The following is a 24,073-nucleotide window of genomic DNA, read 5'->3' as shown; positions in this document are numbered from 1 at the left end:
TACATAATGCTATTCCAGTTATACCTAAATGTACAACAGCAAAACGGCATCTATAATAGATACATTTGATGTGCCTCAATAAGATTTGTACAGGGCCCTTCAAGTCCCGAAAGGTGATATTTTTTTAATGTTGTGCAAACAACATAATAACTCATGCGCACAAGATACTAACTTGTGTGCACAACATAATGAATGTGTTCGAACACACCCATACAAAACAAAACAAATCACATTTTGGCACATTAGTGGCTCCCAAGTTTTGTATTAAAATGACATATACAATACATTATGTTACATTTTGTATTTATACTAAGTGCATTATATAATACTATTGCAATAATACCTAAGCACCTGTGTTCACATACTGCTTTTTTCTCAGTGTTGGCCTCTTCTTTCAGTTGTTCTCTATGAGGAGCCGCACCCAGCGTCTTTTTTCAGAGCGCTCCGCCTTTTTTGTACGGCCACTCTGAGTGCTTTAATTTAAAAATGTCTGCTGCTTCTTTACCTAGGCTACAGCCTGCTGTCACAACTAAGACAGAAACGCTCATTTTTTGGGAGCAGATTGGTCGGCAGACACTGGATGTTACTGGTGAGTGTTGTGCTTTTATCACCGTTATAACTTTGTATGCTTGAAGTGTGTCAACCCTCTGTTATTGTAGCATTATGCTAGCTACCTGGCTAATGTTAGTGTCAAGATATTGTTGTCATAGACACAAATCCTATGCCCATCACGTCATTAAAAAAGGCGCCAACAGTTTTTTTATGAAGTGCTGGGATGAAGCACTCCTTAGAGCCCTGTCACCGCTATTCTGCAAAAAAAAAAAAAAAAAAAAAAACACTATGTGGGCACAAGCCACCCCGAAAGGTGGTACTAAGGTACCAACTTGTGCACACAAAATAAGAAGTAGTATCTTTCCAGACTTGGAAAGGTTTCATAGTTTTGTATTAAAATGACATATATTATATTATATTATATTATATTATATATTACATTCTGTATTTATATTACAAAGTACAGAAATAGTGAGAGAATGTAAAGTTACAAAGCCCAAACAAAAGAACTAGGGTGTGCAGAACTATGTACACTCCTTGTCCCATCAATGCTTAATTGAGTCAGTGAGAAATATTTGATCAAAAATTCATCTTAAGCTGCTCAAATCTCACATTCAGGTTGTAGCTAGAAGTCTTGAACATCGATTCTCTTTTGAAATTGTAATTCTGGATAGACTCCAGTTCCGATAACACAAGCTGAACGCAAGGGTCACATATGGATGCCAGTAGGGGTGTGACTCTTTCCTTACAATAACTGAGAATGCACACAGAGAGAACATTCACAGGATTTAATTCTCCAGGATGGATTCATTTATTTATGTTCCTGAAAAGTCAAAATCTAAGCCAACACAGCCTCCATCAAAGGTTGCCACAGCAACACAAATGCTTTCACAGTATTTACCAGCACAATAGATTCTAATCTTTGACCAAGTCATACATCTTTTCTTGAACTAAATGTTGCATAATGCAGCAGAGTGAAGTAAAGTGCATTTATGTTTTGACATTTATAGTTTTTCTTTCATTCTCCCAAATGCATCAAATAAACAGTATTTGACTCACCAGTGCCAGCAAGAATGGAGTTAACACACGCTTGTAATACTTCACTAACTAGTGTTTTTCCTGGAATCTACGCTGAAGCGCCTAAATAGAACAACAAATCTCTACAGTATGCGATAGGGATAATTGAACTGGTAAACAGACACATGGAGGGAAAACATCTGCGAGTGCATCTGCTCATCACCACACCAGGCCCGTCAGAAATCTACATTCACAATATACCGTACTCCACTTTACACAATTAGCACCGGTTCGTAAGCAGAACACCACAAATATGAGACGACACAGTGGGGATGAGAGAGCGATGGCAACTGCCGTAACTTGTTTTGCTTCACACAGGCTCTTCACACAAATAAGATGGCTAACCCTTCCAGGAATACAGTGGCCCTAAATAGCTGCTTTCTTCCAAGTTGTTGACAAAGAGCATCTCTGTGGGCTATTCCCTGTTGTCGTATGTGTGTGTGTCTGTGTTGTGGAGGGTGTGTGGGGGTTTGGATGGCTGCACTCAGGTGGCGATGTATTTGTGTTTGTAAGTGGTGTACGTGTGAGTCTTTGTTTATGCATTTACGTCACTGTGTATGTGTGTTTGATGAGGTTTGTGTGTAGGTGTGTGGGTGTGTGTGTGTGTTTGCTCCCCTGGTGCCCTGTCTCGATCCAAGGAGGGGAAAAAAAGAGTGCGTAAAGGACAGACTGGTATCTTTAGCACAGTCAACAGGATACTGAGCCACCAGGCAGCAGCAGACAGGGTAAAATTGCATGTATCAACAATAAACAGCAAATCTAAGATCAAGGGAATTTACCCTGACTGTCACCGATGCAGTACACCAAATTAGGAATGAAATCGTTAACACTCAAAGCAACCGAAAATGCCGCATATTTGTAAGCTATCAAGTCATAAGCCTCATTTAGCGTGCCTCATTGACTAAGAAAGAACACATTCATGTTTGCATGAATGGCTGAGGGGGAGTAGCTGAGAGGAAGGAAGGTCAGGCCATATTCACACATTAACACAGTCACACCTGGGAGCTGCGCGGCGCAGCCACACAGTCTCGCACTACTGGGCACCGAGCTGCTCCACTGGAACAGTTAAAGGTTAAGTGCCCAGAGGTCGCAGCCCTGATGGTAGTTGTTGAGGGATTTAAACTGCCAAGGATTTTCACAGCTACTGTACAACTCAGATTTTAAACTGTGACCTTTCAGTCACAAGCTCATTTCCTCTGAGCCTATCTGTTACTGCAGGTCAATACATGACTGGTGGGGCTAAGTGTGGAGATGTTGTACTGAGATAGTCAAGTCATTTTATACTATTGTTTATGAGCAGAGATTTGTACCCCTTTAAGACAGAGAGATAGAGAGATAAACCAACAGCGTGAAACAAAGAGCTATCAGTTTGCTATCATATATTACAAAGAAAAACATCAAGTCCTCATATTTTGAAAAGCTGTTGCAGATCCTTTTCTGTTTGACAAATCAACTCAATTGTATTTCAGCTTTAGTTGATATTGTTACTGCAATAATAAAGATATCTTGCAATAATGATATATTTGATATATAAATATGGCAAATGTAAAATCACACAGCTTTGAACATTAGTTTGATTACACACCAAGTGGCACATTTTAAACATATAAAACAAAGGGCCCTATCATACACCCAGTGCAAAGCAGCTCAGCACAACTGTCATGGTTAGTTCCAGTCCAACGCAGTTGTCATTTTTACAGCTAGTGCCCACATTGTGTGGGTAGCAAATATACTTGTGCTTATCTGTGCATGTGCGTCTTTCAATGAGGTGTGGTCAGGGGCACTGCTATTTTAAAAGTGCATTATTCAGATAGTAAGATGCCCCTACATAGGCGGGTTCAAAGTGTGTGGGATGTGTGGATGTGTTGCCTGTGGGTGAGATATCATTGATGAGAAAAATATTAATGACATTCTCTAATATGTGAACGTAGCAGAGAGCAGAGCAGAGCTGCTGTCCGACACCCATTAAGAGAAATACTCTTTGCATTTACACGAGGAGCTGTGCGTCTTCATTTATTAATTTAGAATAGGGTTGCAACGGTATGACAGTTTCACGGTATAATAACATCTCAGAAAATTAGGGTTTCACAGTTATAACAGAATTTATATTATTATCAGTCAGAATGACCCTTCAAAGAATAAAAATGGAAGGGTTAATGTTGGTTAAACAAACCCCACTTTAGAAGTCAAGTTTATAACTACAGTTTTTTTGTTTCCCTACTTAAATGTCCCACAATATTTGCTGCTGTGACATCACTACTCTTATTGCATTACGCTCAGCAGAAAACTGTTCGCTTTTCCAATTTGCCGAATCCGTCATGTAAATAGCACCACGGCAGGCACAGGAACCACTGGCTTTAGGGAATGGCAGATGACACTCTCTTCATGTTACACCCAGAACACTGCTATGATTAATTAAGGGACTAAATACAATCCCTTTGCCAACTACGCATTACTTTCAGTGCAGATTATGTGCCATTTAACTAGCAACAGCAGAAATGGACACGCCCTAAACGCACTTGGACCATGTGCTATATAGTGTTTAAATGGTCCAAAAACTTCAATAACTAATGTTTTAACTGTAGTATGTCTGAAATCGTTAACCTTGACAAAAGGGGTGTAAATCACAAGTTTTATATTATTATATATTATATATTCCTCGGACAATACACACCATCTGCTGATATCACAAAGTCTGCCATGATTCGATTTCAATTTGATTTAATTCAGGGGCCTGTGATTGATATGAGAAAATGTCAGTAAATATCCTCATTGTCTTTTTCTTGGCTGCCTACCATTGTCTGTCTAGTGCTAGGCTGTCTCAGTGTTTAGGAAGGAAGTGCACTTGGACGGAAATGGTGACACAGACATGCAATGGGAGTTTCAATAGAAAGGTGTATCTTATATATTAGGATATGCATTAATGGTTTTACTTTGCATCGATCGTATGGGATCGTTGATCATTTAATCGATACATCGATTCAGACCTGACAACAGACAAATTTGCTGAAAAACAAAACATAAATACCCCACTGATTACAATAAGGGTAGGCTTCATGTGCGCAAAACAAAAAAGTAAGTATGTAATATTATTAGTCTTTTATTACAGTTTCTTCATAATATTTACCTTAAAAAACAACTCCATTATGTTCTTATCATCATTAAATGATTCAGTTGAAAGTCAGTATATGACAGTATCGATTTAATACCCGGCCATGATAGATAGATAGGTGGATCATCTTTTTGACTGATGTTTAGCGGTTACCCTAGCAACTCTATTCTCATTTCTCAATTTCCTCCTCCATTACAGTATCTTCCAGGTCTAGTGTTTCAGAGACATCTGCCTCATGCCCAGCCCTGGGTGTGTTTGCGTGTGTGTGCGTATGCTTGTGGCTGTGTGGGCTTGTGTGTGTCTGTTTGTGTGCACGCGTGCATGTGTGCACACAAGGGAGGGAAGGCTGAGTCTAATTGCACAGGCCCATCTGCTGATTCTGGAAAACAGGCTTGCATCTTACAGACACAAACATTAGAGACAAAAATACACAGGCTCAGACAAACGCACAAACAGACACATACAGACACACACACATACACGCCACAAGTGCCTGCCTCAAAGCCTTCAACTTGGACCCCAAACAATCTGCACCCATTCTCTGGCAGCTGTGTGGACGGCATTGACTGGCATGGTTTACAATATGGACTCTATTGTCTTAGGACAAAGGCCTTTCCACTCAAGGCAAAGGTCACATTATAAGACAATAAGCCTGTATTCATGGGGGGTTGCGACAGGGGGGCAAAGGAGAGTGTGTGTGGGTGTATTTGTGTGTGTGAGTGTTTGATATCAGGTGCAATTTACGTAAAGGCTGCAACAGCTAGAATTTTAATTATTTTCATTGTATTATGCTCGAAATATCGCTTTAAAATGAATTCTATCTCTTTTTTATCCTTAAAGAGACAATTATATTAAACATTTCTTTACCACTTTTATTCAGTGATAGTTTTACCAGTAGTTTAAAAAATGTTCTAATTCAGTTTCCACCCAGTTTTCAGTTGCTGTATTTGTTACATCTGTATGAATACACCATGTCCAGATGAGCTTTTATCTGCGTACAGTATCTGCTCATGCATATGTTTATTGTTCTGCTGTGTGACTCGCTTTACACGTAAACGCTGTTTAACCAATGAAACTGATACATATTGTATTTCAATCTGCGCTCTCATTAGTACTGTGGCAAATGAAGGTTGTGCGTTTGTGCATGCGGAGCGGGAAACACCTGTTCCACACATCCCCCCATATGAAGAATGATACATCCCCTTTCCTGTTGTTCTTTCTTTTCACTCATTGTTACAGAGAAATAAAGACAAAATGCAGCCCTGATATCACAGAATTAGATTTCAAAGCAAGCATTCAGTTATGAGAGTCAAGGAAGGCATGCCGAGTGACACACACTGGGACAGGAAGTTCATTTCAAATGGACACACAAACTCACCACATTCGCACATGAAGGTTATATCATTAAATACATTAAAACTAAAATATATAATAATAAGAACAAGAATAATAAAGACAAACAAATGTTTTAGTTTCAAGCTCACTAAAAAAATCATGTAAAAAACTAACTACAATGACACGTGTATAGATTACTAATCAAGGTTACTGGGCACAGACAGCCCTGGCCTTCATCTGCAAAATCTCACTCAAAATACCGACAAGGAAAAGACTCAAAATTACCCCAGGCCAAAGAGACGACAAAGAAATGCAAAGGAACTGCAAAGAGACACAAAAACTAGTAAATTAATCACAGAGACACAGACTAACCTCGAAGACAAAGAAAATGGTCAAAATAAGACATGAAACAACCACAAAGAGACACAAAGCTACTAAAAAGACACAAGATTACATTAAAGAGACAAAAAATGACTACAAAGAGGCAAAAGCTACCAAAAAGACACAAATTACATTAAAGAGACACAAAATTACCAAAACAGACATAAAACAACCACAAGCAGACACAAAACCACAAAAAGATGCATATCAACAAAAGAAGAATGCAAAACAACAACAAAAAATATGCAAAACCGCCACAAAAGTCTGTGTCTTGCTCCTGTGTAGGAAAGGTGGTGAGGCCTTTTGTATATCTGTGCCCAGGGCCCATTGTCCTCCCATGCACTCACATAACCTCAGCTGCAAAACCTGTTCAAAAAATAATACTAAAACCCGGTAAAAACTACGCTATCTCCAAACTAGCTGGCCTTTTGATACAATAAATATTTTTTTTAAAGTACTTGTCCCACACATGTCCTTGTGGATTTCTTTTCATATTTTATTAACGTGGTACGATGCTTGAGTAGAACGACCTTGACCATTAAATAGATAAAGCCTAACTAACTACACAGTGAACTTTCAAACCACACAGCAGAGGAGGGAGAGAGAGAGAGAGCACACTCATTCACATTACTATCAGCCAGTTCCAATCAATTAAGAAGAGGATCCCACATGAAAACACAGCCTCAGGGTTTTTACACAGCAAAGATGCAACATATTTCTCCTCTCACTGAAAAACTGATACAACCGGGATACTCTGGCTGTCAATACCCCCAGAACTGCACCCTCCTCTCTATTGTCAATAAATTGAATGTGCAATTCATCAGCCCAACTCTAGGAGACAGTATTTCTAATTAAAAAGGAGCTCGTAAATTTGAGATTTTACAGGCCCAGCTCAGCTTGTAAATACACTGTAAATAAGTTGTAGCGAGTGGCTTCATGGGCAGATGAAGGTCCGGGCTTGTGGTTAAACTCCTGTCGATGCCTTCACGGGGCAGCAGGCTGATTGCAATTAATTTGATGCTTGTTTCAATTTTGCGCTCCGTTTTTATCCTCTCTGGGGCCAACACTGTCTTTACACTACCTGTTGTATTCAGCTCTGTTCTATTCTGCTGCATATTGCATGCTGCTCTGTATTCTTTTTGAAGCTCGCTGGGTCATATGTGATTGGATTAGCAGTTTGAGAGGACACATTTGTCGGGCCAATTAGAGCACTCCCTGGCACAGATGGAACCCAGAGATCTCCGGGGAGAACGCTGGGTCATATTTGGGTTCTAAAAAAGCATAATGCATACTGTGGAGTCGGCAAAAACAACACACCAGGTGTGTGTATATATTTGCGTGACTATCCCTGCAGGCCTAAATAAGCCTGCTGTAAATAAGAATGCATTCTGAGTCAACACCCCTGGTTAAATATGTTTAAAATTACCATGGGGGAAGATACTGTTTATTCAAACTTGCACGCACACATTCGGGGGCATGTATTCTTACCTGATAGAGTGTACTTCGCTTTGTCAAAGTGAAATGAAACCCCAGAGAATCACATCTCAGTGGCAGCTGGACGTCCTAGTCCTGGAGAGGCAGAGAGGAAGAGGAGACAGAAGGGGAGAAAGGGTGGGGGTTATTCAAGCTCAGTGAACTGAAGTCCCTGTCATTGTTCACAATTGAGACAGATAGCCATAATATGTAGTGAATGTGGGGTACAATGTGAATAATGGCCCCCTCCACATAGTGTGAATAGCCATAGCCCACTCAAACACAAGAACCAGGCAGTTCACAAGCCACTTCCGCTCGTGACTGCTTGTTTAGTGTTTGTGCGCCCGCGCACGTGTGTGAGCGCTCTGCGTCGTAATGACCTCTTAAGTGTCAGGGTATCAAAGTCTATAATGGTCTGTCTCTGTGCTCGCTGGCAGTTTACAGCTAAAAAGCTCTCTCATGCCATGATAACTGGTTTATATGGGTGGCATTTCGCTGCCAAATGCCAGAGACACTTTTCAGAAGGTGAAATTGTTAGCTCTGTTACTCGAATGCAGAGTGGCAGTTATTCACTGTTAGAATGTCTCTTATATCTTTTTCTATCTGTGCCTTGTCTCCTTTCCCTATCTCCCTCTGCATCTTCCACCGTTTTCCATCACTATATACTTTTTTCACAATATCCCCCTTTTGTTTCAGAGACACCCTCTCTGTCACCTTTTTTCTTGCTCTCTCCCCAGCTCTCTTTTCACCCCCACCTTCTTCTCTTGAGGGTAAACTTTGCAGCCTCATCTCACCAGGGTCAATCTCAATGTGAGTGCACGTACTCTATTGTGACTGACATTGGGTGTGGGTTCGTGTGTGCTCCTGTTGCCTTACAACAGTAGTATTTTGTGTGATGGAGCCAAGGAAATGGCATATATCTGTTTGGCCTTGAATTTTCCTTCCACAGTCTTTGTGCCTTGCAAGATTTTCACGGGCACACAAAAACAAGTGCATCAACATACTGTAACACACACACACACACACACATTCATACAAAGTGTCAGAGCCTGGACCTCTGTGGAGCTCTAAGGCAGGGCTGTGCAGTAATTGGGTCTATTAGCCAGTACAGGAGGCCATGAGCAATATCTGTATGGCTGGGTGGGCAGAGGCTGCAACAAAAAATGGATTCACTGCACTATCTTTGTGTACATGCATGTGTTTGCATGAATTCATGTGTATGTACTCATGTGTACAGTATGTGTGAATTAGTGTATACCCCCAATATCGTATGTATGCACTACAATGCAGGAGAATTGCGAGAGGCAACAGAGCATTGGAGAGAAATAAGTTAGGTGCTAAGCTCCCCCATACACAACCTTCATTCATGTCTCGCTTGCCTCTCTCAGAACACGGTATACATTATTCACACAGAACTGGTCAACAATGGAGGGATCAATGAATGAGGAATGGAGGAAGAGAGGTGGAAAAAGAAACAGGTTCGGAGGCTCAGGCGAGGTGGCGAAGGAACAAGTTTGTAATAGGAGCGGAACTAGGCGGGGAATGAGATTTTTCATTAGGACTCATTTACGTGAACAAGCGGATAAGGGGAAAGAGAAGATTAAAGATGCAGCCATTGCAAAAGTCCATGCATACATCAGCGGTGCACCATCGCTTTGTTCCATCACCAGAGAGGAATTCTTCATTAAATCCTAATTTGTTCTCTTTTCTGCTGTCAGAAGGCACAGGTCAACAGCTTTCCAGGGAACGGTCTGCTAAGATGCAACTGAATGAAACAAGTGTTTTATTTTGCCTACAGACACACCCGCCGGGTATCAGAAGGAATTACGTTCATATTGGATGATTCCATACTTTGCAATCTTATGTCCAGTGGTATGATTCAGTGCCAATGCAGGAAGTAGTGCACCCTTTAGTGAGGTGGAAAGTAAGGATATTAAGGTTGGGATGAAGATGGGCGTGTACCATGTATTCTTTTAACCGTAATACTATCTTTCCTTAACCTCAACCAAGTATTTTAGTAGCCTGTCCCTAGACATACAGTACTGTGGTTGAAGGAAGTTTGAAAACAGCGGCACTGAATGTAATCTTGCTGGGCTGTAGCCATGGAGTCAAAACTGTGGGGGCAAATGGGGGTAAAAAAAAAAAAAAAAAAAATCATTTCCTACTATAGTACAGCTATCCAATAACTTTAACAACTAAGAATTAAGAACCCTTTAATATCACAAAGAACCATATGACAAACATGTAGCACCATCCACTACACAGAATGGTTCTTTAGTAGGATATGGTTCCTTCTGGAACCGTTCAGACTTTTAAAGAACTACTCAAAAACCATAATGTTTCTTTGTCTGTACCGTATATTATTGGTATTTCTTAGTGGGGTAATTAGTGACGTATTTCATATCATAGAACGAAACATGAGAGTTTCTTAGGTTTGTGTGAACCATGGACCTTATTTCAGGCATCTAACCAAAAACCCATTGGCTCCAAGACGAGGGAACTGGGAGTGCCAAAATAACCCGGTAAGTCATCAAAATCCAGCACTTGGTCAGTGAGTTCCGGCATCAGACACTGACAAAAATAGCAGTCCTTGAACACTGGCATGATACGTGGCCATTGGCTGTATAGTTTAACGGCATCTGGTAGCATCTGGGGGAAACATGGTGAGACAAGAACAAAAGTTAAGGTGGCGAGTAGCGTGGGCTGAGGGGTGGCAGTTGGGTCCAACAAACACAGATTATCTCCCAGGAGAGCGGTGTTTGCGTCCTGTAAGATTATAAAGCCAAATCCTGTTCTTTTTTCCTAAGCCCAACCACATGCTTTCGTTGCCTAAACCTAGGCAACGAAAGCCTAGGTGTTGGTGTTGAAGGAAAAACAAGGTGTTGGAGGAAAAACAAGGTCAATTCCCTGTGTTGTACCAGCACTGTGTGTTTATTCTGAAAGAAGTAAACTCACAGTGAAAACGAAAGTGGAAGACAATGCATGTAACAGGCAGAACTTGACATGGCGTCCCAGAACGTCAACAACCAACACACCCAGAGTACCTTGCACGTCATATCTGGACATGGAAAGTCCATGACCAAACGCTGATATGTGACAAGGTCGGAGTGATAATGTGTTGGCTAAAGTGCTAACTCATTTCCAGGCTTAAGGATTCATTCCTGCAGCACTCTATACCAGAATCATAATAATAATGGTTTGTTATTCAATTTATGATTATAATCACATTTGCTGATGATTATTTCAGATATTGGTGTGTGGGTGCCTATTGTAGAAGGGCAGGTTTTTTAGTTCAGTTTTTTCTAAATATATTGGGGGGCATTGGGGGGTGGGGGTCCCCAGTATATATTATAATTACTGCCTTGTAATCTAGGGTCCATATCTTGACATGTTTTTCTGTTGCTGCTGCTGTTGATCACTTTGCTAACCATGTCAACATTTGTATAATGTCTATACTGATATCAACACTTAGCTCCATTTCCAATGAAATCAGCTGCATCTGCATGGGCCAATTACATAATGTCAGGTCTTCTCTACATTTTTCAGCAGCTGTTGTAGCACACTAACACTTTGAGAGCAGGGTTAAGATTTAACACCATTTGAGTGCATTAGAGCAGATAGAGGCAAGATTTTTCATCAAATGAAGGTAAGAGGACTCCTCTGAGAGCAACCAGCAGTGCTGCAAAGATGAGGACAACAGACAGAGAGATTTAGTTGGGAAAATGGTGAATACTTCTATGGCTTTCACCACTGTAAGAGCTAGGGAGGGGCACTGGCTGAGGGGGTTTTGGACAGCGAGTGGTTTAGCCCGACTGAACAATGGATGGACGTGATGAGGAGAAGGAAGTAAGTTTCTGGGCACAATATCATCCTGAGAAGAAGAAAAAAAACATAAAAAATAATTCACATGATAGATGCCGACCATTTTCTCACAGTAAAACAATGGTGTTTTCTATTATGAGAGGCAGTGGCTGTATTGATGTCCCATGTCACCCCCCATTACTCATGCGCCCGCTGTATGTAATTAGGATGACTCCACAGTATGCTTTTATGATGGTTTTTCATGTATAACCCCTTTGTAATTATGCTTCAAACAACGGATTGCGTTCCATAAGACACCAGGAATTGTGTTGATGCCTCTTGGTGGAGATTTATGGCGCTTCCAAATGAAGCAATGGGATAGCTTCCTTTAAAGGGTGGAGTCCCCTATATGCTCATGTTAAAACCACAATTCTCCCCCTGGGCTTCGACAGATTCGATATAAGCGTGAGGAATATGGAGCAATAGTGTAGATGGTCTACCCAGGCGTAAAATTAAAGACCCTTGTCTATGTGCCCCACATAAATCTTTGGAAGAGAGGGAGAGAGAGAGAAAGAGGATGAGGAGGGGAGGTGTATATGATGGAACAAAAAACTAGTTGATTTGTCCGCTGATTGTGAACCGTTGAGCTGTAATCAACTGCACTCAAGCCTGGACATTAATATGTTTCAATACATGGGTGCACACACACCAGCATGTATCATTCTACCCATAAACATAGCTTATAGTAATTGCCTGACATGGGTTTTACCCAAAGATTGGTTTTAAAAATACCAAATATCATTCATCACAGGCTCTACGACACCCAATCCCCCCTCATCTTGATACATGTGATGGATACCGTCTCATCTATCATACATATACCGTCTGAGCGAGAGCCAATCAGGGGGTTCAAAACGCACGTAAGCCCACTGCAGGAGAGCAGGCATACAATTTCTTACATGGTTAGAAAACAGACACGTGGTCCATGTAAGTTATTGCTGCAGGCCCACAGGCCAGAGCGCTGCTCATCTGTCTTGGTGTGACACTATCAGCCTCCCTTGCAAAAACACAGAGGTGGTAAAATGGTTTTATTGCAAAATGTGAAAGATACGTCGGGGGACAAATTGACGGGTGCTGATACATGCCAAAGGGGCACAGCGCTTTTTTATCTCAAACGAGTCGTAACGTCCTCTGCAGAAATTGAACCTCTTATTTCAGAGACACACTGTTGAATGTGTTAAAAGTAACCCGGCGGATTAAGGCTCACACCGAATTATTCACCAGCCAGTCAAAGGGGATTAAACTTTGGGCAGAGTTAGGTGCTGTATTTACAATTGAGACTAGTCAGCTCAAACACAAAACAGCACAAACGATGTAAACATACATTATCAAGCCATTGATCACTACTACATCTGTTAATATCTTTGTTCCATCAAGCATAACCACCTAGTCATCCTCGCCCTCCTTCAGCCTATCACACTGCACCATCAACTAAGCTCCAGATCAATACTCTCTGGCACATATTCTCACTCTCAAAGACTTGGAATGAAAACGCCATTCGATATCAATCAAGATCACAGCTGTGCCACTGAACAGGCACAATAAATGACAATATTATTTTTTAAAAGTTTTACCATCAAACGGCCGGCAGTCGCATCAGAGCGCCCCATGTAAGATCTTTCAGGCCGGTTTATGCTGAAAGGAACCAGATGAACAGGGAGTGGAAGATGTATGTAATGCAGTTAAAGTAAAAGCCCAGTAAGCAGGAAATTTAAGAGGGGCCTGGGGATGATGGTATTACAGCAGACGCTGATTGTGGACAATCTGCTGAAGAAGGAAAAGATATGGAAAATATCATTGGATGCAGTATGGTAGATATAAGAGGCGTGCAAACACTTGAGAAGCCGGGGGGGGGGAGGAGAAAAATTGCAACAAATTAACAATCTGCAAAAAATCTTTTATATGCAACTGTTGTCAGTGGAAGTAAACAGTACAAAGAAACAATGTCATTGCAATCAAACCAGAATTCCCCTTCCATTGTCTCACTGAAGTCAACCAACCCAGTCCTTTATTTGCAACACTGAAGCAGTCCCTCAAACAATACTGCATTTTTTGAACCCTGCTGCAGTTTCCTCCATTGATAAGAAAGGCAGCGTTACACCAAGGCACTGGGAGATTTATGCCCCCAGCCCTGTGATGACCTCATTGTTCATTGCCCCATAATTCAAATCTGCTCCGCTGTGTTGCATCACATTGTGTATGACTCATTTCCAAGCACCCCATTCTCTAAACAAGTGAGGCCTTCCTCAGTACGCCATAGTCACAAACAACACAGCAAAGAATGTCCCCATCAATACTGTGGCGACTGACTTTAAGACTCGCGTACTGTATGCACGGACACTCACACACACGCAGCAACACGCTGTTCAAATGGACTGAACTGGGTAGAGGAGAGCAGGGGGGTGAGTGCTATTGTAAATGATTTCCTGTGGAGACCAAAATAATCGCCAGACCTTGGAGTGAGCTTCTTACAATCACTCCGGCCTTGTACGCTGATTCTCGATTCAGCTCCCTAATGGCACTGTGTGTGTCACTAAATATACAGCTGCAGGCAGGCGGTGTCTATGTGTGGCTCTCCGTGAGTGTGTGAGCTCATATATGTGTCCGTCTGAAAACGCGGTGGTAATTGATGTGCACCAGCACTGCATTGATGTGTGTTAAGAGTATCTGTGAGAAGACATGCGTGTGTGTGTGTGTGTGTTTTTCTATTGAGTGGTGACAGCTTTGAGTGGGGCGCAGGGAGGTGAAGGGCACAGAGGAGACATGTGGACAGGAGATGTGTTGACTGAGAGAACAAGTGTATGTTTTTTTCCATGTGAAACAGGGATAACAGCTACTGAGTGAGTGAGGTTTGAAAAGAACAATGAGCTGTGGATGCACTGGCTAACATGAAGGCAGCTGCTTAAACATGTAGTTCAGACAGAGACAAATCGAGTGCTGATAGTGAAGGCCGTTTGCAGAATAGGAGAATAAGCCTGTAGACATAAACACAAACGCTGAGACTTTTTTTATTGTATTTCACAGCTTGAGCTGCAAAGTTTACAAGGTTATTGTAAACAGTGTAGAGCGTGATTTAAGTCAAAATTAGATAGACAGGCTAAGATGAGCAGTTTAAGAATCAATAGTGTTACATATGGCCATCTTTCTCCGATTGTTAGCAAGAATAATTGTATAAAAGAATGACTTAAATGTACCCTTTCACAGCCTCCTCACTCCACTCCAAAATGACACAATAATAACCTTCATCTTCACTTTATATAGCCCACGTCAAAACTGTATTACTAGGTGTTTTGCAACCAATAAAGCCACAATAAATAAAAGTCAATGATGACATAAAGCTGGACATGAAATACATTCAGCGGCTACCCGGGAAACAAATTAAAAACTGAGACTGGTCATCTGGTCAAAGCAAAAGCAAATAAAAATCTGTCTTTAAAAAAGCATTATTGTGAGATGTGACATTGATTTTACCCGCCTAAGCCTCTCAGATTGATCACTCTAAGGGAAAGGCAACGAGATGCTGAAGTACAAGCCATCAGTGTTTAGTGTTAACGCTGGGCCATTCATTATATTCAATATTTTGTTCTCTTTGGGATCTTAACGGTAGGAAAGTAGCGAGAAATATAATTCAGGGAAGAGCCAAAGACATCATCACATTGGCACAGTTTTGATGTCCTAATAAATGGCTGGTAGTTTCAGAATTAATTTACACTGATTGATTTCTCAATAAATTTTTTTATCCTGTGTGAGATGGAGCACAACCCGAGGTCCTTAGGCTTCTTTAATTTGGCTGTTACAAAACGCTGATTGGAAAACAGGATGCAATCAACCTTTGAGGAGGTTTTGGGACTTTTCACTTCGTTCAACAGCTTTTCTTTCACAACTTGTAGCTTCATTTTCAGGAGTGCACCATGAGAAAACATATTATCATTATTATCATCAGAAAATGGGGAAAAATTACCATCACAGTTTCCTCACCCAAATACATTCTTTTCACAATCAAATCAGCAGCACTGGAGAGTGGTGGACTACATGTCATTAAACTAGTCGTTTAACTACATTTGCAGTAGCTTGTTGTTAGTTCAACTACACTTCTCTTTGCATAGTGTTTCAAGTAGTAGTATTTTTTTCCCCATTTTTCTTGTGTAGTTAACTACTGAAACAACAAACAGTATCAATTTCACACAATTTCATGGCCCCCTGATACAACTGCTAGCCAACTGACAAACTGTCTTTAAGAATGGCGCTCTCATTTTTAAGCTAGGTAGTGGTATCTTGTGAAACTGGACAACCTAAGACATCCATTGCTACCGACCATATTGGCATAGCTTACTGGAAGGGTGGGAAAATAACACTCCAAATTTAGGCTAAATCTTGGTGAGGGAACAACTGGCATGGCCATTTTCAAATGGTTGACCTCTCACCTTAACATATCTAAATAAAAATGGGTTCTATGGGTACCCACGAGTCTTCACTAAACTTGAGAAAGCTTGTCCTCAGTAAATGTTTTGTTCTTTACAATCAATGTACTGTTTCAAATTAATGCTGTACATTTGTTATTTTAAGGAGAAGAACAACCAGCCTATTTGAAGAACTATGGATGGCTTTACACATCTATACACAGGATTGTTGTAGAACTCAAAATGTTCACTGTGCCAGCATTTTCTAATGCACATGAGATCATTAGTAACGCTCAATACAAAATAAGAAACCAAAGTATAGCTATATTCAATTCCTTAACTCTCCATATTGACACAGTTTTCAACCTCAATAGCATGATCAAATTCCTGAAATTCCACTGTGGCTTTTGGTTTTGGGTGTGCCACCCCAGAATTTTCAGTGGCCCCATCTGGCCACCCCAAGGAAGAATTTCTGGGTGCACCACTGGATGGCAGGTGTCTAACTGATGGACATTGTATACAAAACCAAAGCCGACATTCCTTGCTTTTCCCCATGACTGGTAGGGTATTTTATTTTTGTGGTTTATGTACAACATGTACAACCTGTAAACAAGTAGACACTTCCTGTAATAAACTCAACTGAATGACATTTTTTGCTATTATGTGACTTTTTGTATCACATTTTGTTATAATTCATACGACATGTACATTGTCAATTTGATCATTTTCTACAAAGTTGTTTAAACTGCTGTTTCTAATTAGCTTTACTTATCCAAGCTAGATCTCTCCCAAGGGTGGCTTTGCTGTAGTTCAACTTCTTTCCTTGTAAAGTAATTGGTTGCTTGAAAATCTATGTTTCCCAACAAATAAGCAGAAGAGGAGCAGCACATTTTCAGAATGCAAATGCTAGGACTAATTAATCACTTATCAAAAAGAATGCTGGTTAATTTTCTATCAATCCACTGATCAATTAATCAACCATCTTTTTTTTTAACCTATAGTTTTGAACATTGATTCAGAGCCACTGCTGGTTTGGCATCACAGCTTAAGTGATATAATGGTATGATTACCACTTACAGCTAAGCAATGCAATAAGAGGGATTACAACGTGTATCATTTTCAGCCATACACACAAACAGCCCAGTTAACAGACTGCACAAGCAGTCAGGCCAACAGTGTACATTTCGTCCAATCGGCCCCAAAATGCAGACAGATAATAGGCTGTGGTGGTTCGAGCAGAAAGCCTTCCAACAGTTCCATATTTAGGCAGAGTAAGACATCTATCTCTGGAGGGCTATTCTAGTCGAGGCCGTAGGAGCAATGAGTCAGTGAATGCCCAGAGATCTGACAGCCGGTCGTCTGCCACTGGTTTTCCCCTTTCCTAAGCATATATCTAATCAGGTAGCAAAGTAACTGCGCAGTCCTCTCGCATGGTCTGTAGCTCTAATAGGGTTGAATGATATCGGAGGCAAGCTTCGCACATTAAGAGAGGTGAACTGAGCCCATAGCTCCGGATGATGGTGGAAAAATGCAGAGGGTTATTCTTTGAGGAAAGCAAAGGGTTAGGAGGAAGGATGTGTTAACACATGACCGAGTGCTTTACGTGGATGAGGAAGACGGGCAAGGATCTGGCCTCATTATTTCAATACGGGGAGAGAGATGTCGTCCATGGGCAGGAAAAGGCCTTTGAATTAGGTTAAACTCGGCACACATAGCGGGGTTGAGACTGGGAATGTGAATCGCCGTTGCATTAGGGGAACAGCGCAGTCAAATTAAACAGCTCTGCTTTCATTGCAACTTAATATTATTATTCCAGCTTTAAGATTTGTTTTGCTTTTCCTCACAGCTTAAACCACAAGAGTGACAATTTATTTATGCAGGATGGTTGGTTGTCTCAGTGAGCGCAATAAACACCACCTTCTGTTTATCTACAAGGCTCTCTGACACACAGACCTTTACCTTGCTGTGCATAAATTAACCAAGAAAGACGACTAGATCCCAGAAAGTGCAAGTTCTTTAGGAAAAGGCTTGTTAAAATGGTTCTGGGGAAATCAGCCCTTAGGTTCTATGTGCCCACTAAACAGAATTAATTGCCCAAGAGTTGAAGTTGGACTCTCTAATAACCCTTGACGGTGGAAATAGAGACTTCAGCAACAAGCACTTGCACTTGTTCCAAAACAGATTATATGCCTGTTTGTCTTAATACACAACTGTGTATATGTGTCTGTTATTGTCTGTCTGCTATGGATGATGCTGTCTGCCAAGATATATTTTCATTATCTCGAGGTTTGGACTGTGCACACATGTTTAATTTATATGATCCCTTATTTAAATCACATGCTGCTTCCATTTCAGGGTCAGATATTGTTTTTGGAGCCATCCAAATCCAAAGCAAACACTGTGTTACATTAACAGCTCTAAACAAAGAAAGTCAGCCCCCCCGGTCGATCAAGCAGAACAATCCGAATTAGCACAGCCGTACTAATTTGCACCCTGCTTTCTCCCCAACAAGGAGCTTTTTTTTTCTCCTTTCTTGTGCATCATAACAAGTGGAATGAATCAGTGACCCAATTAAGGGAGGACAGATAGACCTACTGTCAGCAGAATGCTTGATTGCTGCTGTTGCACATTATACAGCTTCAGGTGCTTTGACAACATCAGTGCTGCGTGGGTGTCATTGCTTAACGTGACCCAAGATGCTCCTTGACACAACTTGCATTCATGGTGCGATGTCTGACAAACATCCCGCGGCTCTCCGGAGAGGCTACCCGAGCCTGGCGGAAAAGTAAACCAAAAAACATCCACTGCAGCAGATGTAAGTTTGGACAGGAAAACACAAATACTATTGAGGTTACATGTTTTCCCTCCACTGTTAAAAACAAATAAACAACTTGTCAGACACCTACAACCACCAACTGCAGAATTTGGACGAGGAAATACTTTTTTTTTCCCTGTTCGATGCTAAATCTTTCTCAAACATTTAAAACAAATTATCAGACTGGCACGGAACTGTAGGATCACTTAGACACAAACAGATGCACTGATGACAGATGACTTAGTGATATTCATCTCATCCACAAACATAATAATCTCCTTGGAGACGGGCCTGTGCTTTAACAGATGCTGCCAAAATGGCAGCCAAGCAAATCTATGTCAAATTACTCCAACACACAAACGTACAGATGACTGCCTACACTGACCATGTTCCCACCTGCTCAGAGGGAGACCTTGGAGAGACTTTTCTTACCTGCAGCACTGACAGATGAGTCAACATTTTGTCAACCACTCCAACCTATAGAGCCTATATGCACCCTTTATGTCACACTGAGAATTGAGCTCTACACACAGTATATTTGCTGATAGCTGTTTGGATGTGGAGAGCAGTGATTCCAAAGGGCCACCCAAGAAGCAGACAGCAAATGACTGATTGAGGGGTGATTGCCAGAATTGTGCATTTATTTGTGAGGCAGGGCACTTGTGATTAATCATATAATTTATCATCAGCATGGAGGCACAAAAAGGGCAATTTCAAAGTGGAGCCTGCTGATTACAAAGAGCTCACTGTATGGTCCCACAGATCTGAAGCAGGGGTTTCAGTTTAGGTCAAGATCCTGCAACCTTCAGTAGTTTCCAGCAGCACATGAAGGTCATCTGCAACCCCTGGACTGCCTCCTCTGTAAATAAGAGCTTTCACTCATGAATCCGCATGATTGACGTATCCTAGGGGTGCACTGGCCTGCCGGATACTCCTTTTCTTCCAGAGTAGCTGGATTTACTCTGGATTTTAGACTGCGGCTGACAAAAGCAGCTCACAATAAGCTAACTGCATTCCAATACACTCAAATGACAGCCATATAAAATAGGAGGGTGGGGGGGGGGACCTGAGGTGAACACTTAGTCTATCTGTCATCCATCATGCCAAAGCGTGTGATTTGTCATTGCGCCCTGCAGTGAGGCACATCCACGCGGCCACAGAATAATAATTATGTGTACAGCCCGGCCGAGCAGCCGTCACGGGATAATATGATTGCATTGATTATTTGCCGGAGAGGTAATAGGTATCATTGCTTATTACTTCGCCTTAGCGACATCTCGCATCCGAGCGACGCCCATCCAGCCACAAGTCGCCGGACCCTCATCTGTACAAATACGCCAACTATATTACATTTTACCCCCCTTTCGTCCATTAGGGCCAGTTTCCGCGCCCCTTAAGTACAATAATCGCAGGCCACATTCCCATGGGCATCCGTGAGAACCAAAGTCAGCGCTGCCATATAGCTTTCAGAGCAGGTCAGTGACAGACACACACTGGGCGACATATAACCAAGAGGTTTACTGACGTTCACCGAGCATGTCTGCAGGAAAACATCATTCGTGCAGGAATCAAGAGTGGCTCCTTACCGTATCACCAGTCGCAGCGATATAGGCGCATATATACACATCCAGCGCACAGTGGAGTCAGGAATAACCTTTTCTGCGCTCTTGCATGCAGTCCCCACAACGTAGATGTTGGATAGAAATGTATCTTCCCAGTCGATAAATAATTTCACTGATTGGTGCCTCGTCTCCGGCTCTGTGGGTAATTCTTGCTGCCGCAAAAAGAAAGAAAAAAACGACGCGGTTAGATGTTACCGAAAGAAGGGATGGAGATAATAAACCAATAGCTGCGTGCTTAGTATCCCGATCAGCGCGCACACAGGAGGAGGTATCGCCGTCCAAAAGCACTAAGTCCAGTGGAGTGCTGGAGGAGGACAGAGGCGTATCTCTCCCTCTATCCGTCTGTCTGTATCCCGTCCTCCCTCCCTCCCTGTCTCTCTCTTTATCTTTCTCGGCTGCCTTTATGTTCTTACTGACTTGTGCCGAAGTCCACAGGCGCAGAGCGCAGCGGAGCAGAGGACCGTGGTCAACACACGGAGAGAGAGAGGGGTCAGAAATGACAAACCAATTTGGAGGCGCGGTGGATGCTCGGTTGATCGAGCGCAGCCCGGCGAAAGGAGCGTTGCGTTGCAGGCGGGCGGGGAGCCGAGTGTGGGTGGAGGGGCTGGGGAGAGGAGGGGGTGATGATTCCTGCCTGGGGGATGCAGAGAGAGAAAAGAGGGAGAGATGAAGTGGGGTGTCTGGTGGAAAACGCGGAACTGGATCTGGCTCCTAAATCTCTGGAGCGAGGGCTCCACCTGCCGTGTGAACACACACAGGGGTTCCCAAACTTTCCACGGCAAGGACGTTTTTACAAATTAGACCCTCCGCTGGATGTGACATTGACCCAAGAAGCCCCAGCTGAGAGGAGGTTTTTGTTGCTGGACATGACTTGGTGGATAACTGCATAATTGGGACTTTGGGTGGGGGCGTAGGTTTCCTTTCTCCTTTCAACGCTGGGGGGGGGATAATAAACGGAGGGTGCGGTTTGGGGGCCCTCAAGAACATCAAGAACATCAAACACACAATTTCTAATTTCTTCTGCATTCTGGTGAATTTTCAAGCATCACTTTGTGCTTTTTCTTTATCAGTTTATGGATTAAATGCCTTGTATTTTGTATGAGCCCTCTACTACTGTCATGGTTTTGTGGGGGGGGGGGCATTAGGAGGAATAAAAGTAAAATTGTAGTCCTTCTTTGGGCTACTTACTCCTGGATCCCATTAAATGACTGTCGTCCCTGTACTCCAGTTTTTGGGTTTAGGGACCCAGAAATGAAACGTTGACTGCAATAATTCAGCATACAGTGGTTTGTTCAGTGGGGGACTGAGCAAACCTAACAAGATCTATCCTATCAAGGAAATGATAAATTCACAGAAGCAATGCAAATGTTAACTATTGGAATAAAGGCCGAATCAAGCATGAAAAACAGCCTCCTAATTGATAAATGTTGAATTTTACATATGTGTAAATCATAATTAATAAATATAGAAATAAAATAGGCTATCACTGTTGTAGTTGGAAAAAATGTTCTGAAAAAATAACTTGCACCAAGAGATGCTAACTAACAAATGATAGCCTAATGTTTGAGAGAGTTTTATTTACACAATAAGAAAACCTACATGGCGATGTAAATATAGAAGATACAAATGTGCATCTCAAAAAAAAGTAACATTGGGTAAAAATAAATAAATAAAAAATCCCTCTAGCCTACTGATGAGCCTAATGATGCAAAATGTGCAGCTTGGATCAGCAACTTTAACAAATTCTTCACACAGTTTTCTTGAAAGGTTTCCTTTCTCGCTTTGTTAGCATGACAGCAGATATAAGCTAGTAAGGTTCAGGGGCTTATAAATGAATTAAAATGAATCAATGTGTCACCGACATTACATCATCAGGCGCAACATGCACATTGAAGAGGTTGAGTCCCCAAACAAAAGACACAAATGAGAACTAAAGAGTTAATCATACCTACAGGTGTGTTGAGTCTGCAGGGATAATATTGCATGAGAATAACTGATCTACAGTAAAATAAATATTTATCTTTTTATATTTTCAATTTTGTCTTTTCCTTGACATAAATACAGATGTCTCTTCCAATAACTGATGCATAAAAATTTATCAGAACACAAGAAAAGAAGAGTTAGCTTCCCCCCCCCCACCATGCTTTCTATATATGTGAGCTGTTATTCTCCACCACTCCTCAACACAAAGTGAGACCCTTGTCTGTAAGCCTAGGCAGTGATTCTAATATATATTTGAGCCTACCAAAATATTCAAATATGCTCAAAATGCCCCCCCCCCCATCCAAAATAATTATTAGCAAATGTAATTATCATTATAAATAAAGATAATAACTTGCCATCCTTTCTGTTTCTATTACAGTGTTCTGCAGTTCTTTGTACGGTTTGTCCAAGCACTCCAGCAGAAGCAGTTGCTCTACTGCTGTGGGTTCTATCAGTGTCAAATAATGTACTGTCCTCTCTACTTTAATTCTTTCAAATGTACTGAAAAGTGTAAAACTAGAATGTAATATGACTGTTGATTGAGTGTTATAGCCTTTGTAGTGTTAGTATGTCATAAAAAATTTCATTAAAAAAAGTCAGAGTGTGTGCACTTTTCCTGTGTGGCTGTAAAATGGCACTCAGTCATCAAAACTTTGAGAACCCCTGATGTGAGATTTTTGTTTCAAAAAGCTCTAAAATGATCAGATTAGCTGTTAAGTTTCTAGAAATTTCTCCTGGGGGGATTTTCCCGGGTCGGGCTACAGACCCTTGATTAAAAATGGGCCCCCCTCAATGTTAAATAGGTGATTACAGCCCTGCCATAAGCACATGTTGTTCATGTTTTGACTGGAGTTTGGGGGTGGCAACTTGATTTTTTAAAATATCTATATATTAACATGTTTAATAACTTATTCTTATGATATACTCACAAGTCTTGACACTGTTTTATGTAGCCTAATTAGTAATGGTTTTACAATAATATGTTCATAAGGAGGTTTGGGACAGGTACTTTAGAGGCTATAGCTATGAGTTGGAGTCACCTAATATCATTGTTTGCAGTGTCTAAGTGAAATGTATTACAGGATTACTGCGGGCTGCTTCTCTTTCATTAGGGATGAGCCCTCTGTGCCTGAAGATCAGAGGGTGACATGCGCACTGGCACGGAGCGCTCACAAGCCGCGGACACAATGCTGGAAAATAAAGCGCGCAGCTTGCTTCTTGATAACCTGCCGTCTCTCAATACGTTGTTATGACTTGTCCCATCAGAAAAGTGTCATTCTCGTTATTCGGCACTGGTAGATTCACCCCGCGGACCGGTGGAGGAGGTGGATGTGCTGTTGTTGGGAGCTCAGTGGGGACCTGTTGATAGCCCACCGGCGCTGCAATGGAGGTGAGAGGAAGCTTTTTCTGCAACAAGCGATTGTGAAACTGTCCGTGATGTCCGTCCGTTCGTTACAGTGAT

General features: G+C 41.6%; 2 protein-coding genes across 15 annotated transcripts in view; one reads left to right on the top strand and one right to left on the bottom strand.

Annotated features, from left to right (window-relative positions):
* adgrl3.1 (adhesion G protein-coupled receptor L3.1) overlaps positions 1-21,256 on the bottom strand; it is a 170,363-nt gene extending 149,107 nt beyond the window's left edge. For 10 of the 14 annotated variants that reach the window (XM_049569478.1, XM_049569512.1, XM_049569521.1 and 7 more), the window contains exons 1-2: positions 20,593-21,256; positions 7,946-8,026 (exon numbers count right to left, since the gene is read on the bottom strand). The gene's annotated coding sequence lies outside the window, so the exon portion shown is untranslated. The remainder of the gene's footprint in view (positions 1-7,945; positions 8,027-20,592) is intronic. The other 4 variants (XM_049569552.1, XM_049569571.1, XM_049569576.1 and 1 more) reach the window with 1 other exon arrangement.
* A 2,541-nt stretch (positions 21,257-23,797) lies between these two features.
* The window catches only part of si:dkey-92j12.5 (multiple PDZ domain protein), a 64,940-nt gene continuing 64,664 nt past the window's right edge, over positions 23,798-24,073 (top strand). The window contains exon 1 of the mRNA XM_049572399.1: positions 23,798-24,001. The gene's annotated coding sequence lies outside the window, so the exon portion shown is untranslated. The remainder of the gene's footprint in view (positions 24,002-24,073) is intronic.

This window comes from Epinephelus fuscoguttatus, linkage group LG3 (genome assembly GCF_011397635.1).
Source record: "Epinephelus fuscoguttatus linkage group LG3, E.fuscoguttatus.final_Chr_v1".
In the NCBI taxonomy this organism is placed as follows: Eukaryota; Metazoa; Chordata; class Actinopteri; order Perciformes; family Serranidae; genus Epinephelus; species Epinephelus fuscoguttatus.
The sequence above is the reverse complement of the archived record's forward strand: the minus strand, read 5'-3'. Positions and strand labels throughout refer to the sequence as shown.